This window comes from Salvelinus sp. IW2-2015, unplaced genomic scaffold (genome assembly GCF_002910315.2).
Source record: "Salvelinus sp. IW2-2015 unplaced genomic scaffold, ASM291031v2 Un_scaffold2683, whole genome shotgun sequence".
Classification (NCBI taxonomy): Eukaryota; Metazoa; Chordata; class Actinopteri; order Salmoniformes; family Salmonidae; genus Salvelinus; species Salvelinus sp. IW2-2015.
In genome coordinates this window covers 1-4,960 of record NW_019943989.1, presented here as the reverse complement: position 1 = coordinate 4,960, position 4,960 = coordinate 1, and the positions used below count along the sequence as shown (strand labels likewise).

The 4,960-nt window shown below is 44.7% G+C and overlaps 1 pseudogene; it reads right to left on the bottom strand.

Annotated features, from left to right (window-relative positions):
* The window catches only part of LOC112074558 (son of sevenless homolog 2-like), a 10,157-nt pseudogene extending 5,841 nt beyond the window's left edge, over positions 1–4,316 (bottom strand).
* Positions 4,317–4,960: the final 644 nt, after the last annotated feature.

Genomic DNA, 4,960 nt, shown 5'->3' with positions numbered 1-4,960 from the left:
AATCAATGATATAGAAGAGCAAAGTATATTCATAACTAAGATGGTTCATCTGGGTCGTTTACAGTGGGAGCAGATTAACCATATTGGCAGAACAAGCAAGGAGGTGGGCAGAGCCAAACACGAGCTATCGATATCCTATTGGCCCGTCTTGTAGCATTTATTTGCATATTTCCATTAGAAGTGCGCATGTTCACAAACTTAATTTGACCACGCACTCCTAAACACCAAAAACCTTTAGCAAAGTGCCAAGTTTATAAAACTTAGAGCACTGTGTGTAGTAAGAGATTATAGTTTTGGGAACATATCACAACGACTTCCTTAAAATACCAGGTTTGTATTGCTATAGGTGTCTCACCTGTAGGACTAGACTCCAGCAGGGTGAGCTGGGTACTGTGGTAATGCTATGTAACATTATGGCAAGTGAGGTAGGTAACATATAGTAATATTATAGTAGTGGAAGGTAGAGTAATATTATAGAATATTATAGTAAGTGGAAGGTAGAGTAATATTATAGTAGTGGAAGGTAGTATAAGTAATATATAGTAATATTATAGTAATATTATAGTATTGGAAGGTAGAGTAATATTATAGTACATTTATAGTAGTTGGAAGGTTAGAGTAAATATTATAGTAATATTATAGTATTGGAAGTAGAGTAAGATTATAGTAATATTATAGTAGTGGAAGGTAGAGTAATAATTATAGTAGTGGAAGGTAGAGTAATATTGTACGTATATATAGTATATTAGTAGTGGAAGGTAGAGTAATATTGTAGTATATTATAGTAGTGGAAGGTAGAGTAATATTATAGTAGTGGAAGGTAGAGTAATATTGTGAGTAATAATTATAGTAGTGGAAGGTAGAGTAATAGTTATAGTAGTGGAAGGTAGAGTAATATTATAGTATATTAAGTAGTTAGTGGAAGGTAGAGTAATATATAGTAGTGGAAGGTAGAGTAATATTATAGTAGTGGAAGTAGAGTAATATTATAGTAATATTTATAGTAGTGGAAGGTAGAGTAATATTATAGTAGTGGAAGTAGAGTAATATATAGTAATATATGTAGTGGAAGGTAGAGTAATATTATATAAATTATAGCATGGAAGTAGAGTAATATTTATAGTAGGTGGAAGGTAGAGTAATATTATAGTAATATTATAGTAGTGGAAGTAGAGTAATATTATAGTAAATATATAGTAGTGGAAGTAGAGTATATATTATAGTAATTTATAGTATGGAAGGTATACGAGTGGACCAGTAGGAGGTGTCACCATGGAAACAGTGGTCTCACCTGTAGAGTTCAGACTCAAGCAGGGTGAGCTGGCGTGCGATCTCTATGGGGTGAAGGGTCATGAGGTCAAAGGTGTCCGTCTGACCAGGCGGCTGATTGCCACTGATGGCGGGGCGGGCTCCGAAGGTAATGTTGTGGCTGACCCCGTTGGACTGAGTCTGCATCTTCCTCTTGATGATCTTGTTGATTCGGACTCCACCCACTTCCTCATAGACTTGCCTGGTCGAGCAGGAAAGAAAGAACGACTTTTTTCAGAGACATGAAAATGTGTCTCTGTACAGGCTCAGCCGGCGGTGCAGCACATATAAAACATGACATTAGTCCCCATCTAGACTAGCAGAGGTTAGAAGTCAGAGAGTTTTTGAGAATCTGTGTGTCACACTTTCCAATATATTCATTACATACTGCAAATAAACGGCAATCATTTAAAAAAATCCTCTCACAATAACAGGGGTCTGGTAAATAAAACAAGTGTACATATTGGTTTTTAAAAGTGGTATTGGAGGGGGGGGGCCGACCTCGGAGTGTAGGATGCTGCTGATGTACTTCCTTCCAGTCGGCCTCGTAGCTCAGGGTCGTTCTCAAAGTCATAGAAATGATGCTCCACCCACTGACGGAACACATTCAGGACCCTGAGACAGAGGAGAGAGAGGGGGAGAGAGAGGGGGGAGGGGAGAGAGGAGGAGAGAGAAGAAGGCAGAGACAGAGGGAGAGAGAGGGGGAGAGAGAAGGGGGGAAAAGAATTGAAAGAAGAGGGTCAATACCAGACATGGTGATGGTGGAATTACTGTTCTAGAAACCTGCCCAACCCAGTGGGATGGAATCTGATTGGAGAGTGGTATGGTGGGATGGAATCTGATTGGAGAGTGGTATGGTGGATGGAATCTGATTGGAGAATGGTATGGTGGGATGGAATCTGATTGGAGAGTGTATGGTGGGATGGAATCTGATTGGAGAGTGGTATGGTGGGATGGAATCTGATTGGAGAATGGTATGGTGGGATGGAATCTGATTGGAGAGTGGTATGGTGGGACGGAATCTGATTGGGAGAGTGGTAGGATGGTGGACGGAATCTGATTGGAGAGTGGTATGGTGGGAGGGATCTGGGAGATTATTGGACGAATCTGATTGGAGAGTGCTATGCAGACTCATTGGACAATAGAATAGTGATCATACCGGAGTTGGACGGGTTGGACGTACTCCTCCTCGGAACCTCTGTAGCTCTGCAGCCATTGGCTGATCCCCATTCCATAGAGCCTGTTTGTCTGCCTCTGTGGGTTCTGCTCAGGGATCTCAATCCTGGAAAGATCAAATATTTATTGTCAAACCAACAGTTGTGCATCCCTGACGGACACACTCAATATTACATTTAAGGATCAGACCCTTAAAAAGAAAAAGGGTCTGAATGACAAAAATGACAAACCCAAATCTAACTGCCCGTAGCTCAGGACCTAAAGCAAGGATATGCATATTCCTGATACCATTTGAAAGGAAACACTTTGAAGTTTGTGMAAATGTTAAATGAATGTAGGAGAATATAACACATTAGATCTGGTAAAAGATAATACTATCATCTTTGAAATGCAAGAGAAAGGCCATTATGTATTATTCCAGCCAAGGTGCAATTTAGATTTTGGCCAGACTAGATGTGGAAACAGTCAAGAGGTCTGAATACTTTCTGAATGCACTGTGTGTATATTGTTGTAATTCTGTGGTACCATACCTGTCTATCAACAGGCCAACTGCCGTTGTAATTCTGTGGTACCATACCTGTCTATCAAACAGGCCCACACTGCCGTTGTAATTCCTGTGAAGGTACGCAGACCGCTCCTATATCAAGCCAGGCCACACTACCGTTTGTAATTCTGTGGCGTACCATACGTGTCTGATCAACAGGACCGACTACGTTGTAATTAAGTGTGGTACCGAATACCCCTGCTCCTATCAACAGGCACCCGACCACCTACTGTTCGTCAACTCTGATCAGGTACCCACTAAATCCTGTCTAGTCAACAACGGGCCGACTACTGTTGCGTAATTCTGTCGGCTACCATACCCTGTCTATGCAGACAGGCCGACTCACCGTTTGTAAATTCTGTTCGTACCACTACCTCGTCCTATCAACAGGCCCTCAGGAGAGACCTCCTGCGGGCTTGCAGAATGACCGGTAGGTGGTCAGAAAGGTGCGTACAAAGTTGGGATCAGCGTACATGTGGTATGTGAGCCTCTCTATAAGCTTGACCACCGTCCCAGCCTTAATAATAGGTATCCCAGTCTTGCTCTGGACACGGTCCTCAAACACGATGTTCTCCTCGGAGTCGTGCACAGCGAAGCGGTAAAGCTCCGGGGAGGGCAGGCGGAGGGGCTGGGCCTGCTCCTCATGCTGTAGAACCGTGTCCAGCATACGGTCCAGTGTGGAGCGGTACTGCAGGGTGACCAGCGCCGCCATCCACGCCCCCTTCTCCTCCGCCGAGCGAGCGCAGAACACCACACAGTTCTCGTCTTTACCGACGAGTTCGAAGGCATGTTTTAACTCCGCCGAGTCCTCGCGGTCCACGATGCGGACTTTCCGTAGGACGAACTTCTCCTTGAGACGAAACTCCGCCCCGCTTCCGGAACCGGGGAGTCGGGAGCTCTGATTGGCCTTACAGCTGATCATGAGGCCGTCAAACAGGAAGTTGTGTCGCTCGTGTTTGGCGCCGGCGCGGAGGAGCGCCCCCTCCAGGATGAACGCGGAACAGCACTGGCCGATGTCCTTCCCCTCCCAGCCATCGATGCTCTTCTGGATCTCGTTCATCCTCTTGATGGCCAGTTGCTTGCTGCGCACCTGACGGCTGTACAGACGGTACATGGGTTCACTGGAGAGAGACAGAGAGACAGAGGGGGACAGAAAGAGACAGAGGGACAGAGACAGAGGGACAGAGACAGAGGGACAGAGACAGAGACACAGAGACAGGGTGGTGAGAAAACTGAGGAATATATCTAGTCTCTCTAGACCAGGGATGGGCAACTGGTGGCCATTGTTCTTTCAAAGGCCAAACCCACCGTTGGCGTGCGTGGCCAAAGATCTCTATGTTCATGTAATCTGACCATAGCACCGCCTGGAGTTAGCTAAACAGCATTGGTACTTGGACCAGAACCGGTGCTATTATCATTTGGACACAAAGATATTAGTCTTTGGCCACGCACACCAGCGATGGTTTGGGCCTCTGAAAGAACAATGCCTACAGTATTGAGAAAAGCCTTACTGTAAAATATGGTGGTGGATCTTTGACGTTATGGGGCTATTTTCCGACCACTGGTCCTGGGGCCCTTGTTAAGGTCAACGGTATCATGAACTTTACCCAGTTCCAGGACATTCTAACCAAAAAACACTTGGCCACGAGTGGATCTTCCAGCAAGACAATAACCCCAAGCACACATCAAAATCCACAAAGAAAATGGTTAATTTACCACTTAATCTGGATTTTCTAATGACCATCTCAGTCTCCAGACTTGAARCCCATTGGAAACCCCATGTGGTTTTACTTGTAGAGGGTAGTCCATAAACACAGACGAAGGACATCAAAGATCTGGAAAGATCTCCAACTCATAAAACATTTTACAAAAAGGCTCAGAGTCATTATCCTGGCAAGGGCAGGGCGCCAGGGTGTCGAAACCAGGGCAGGG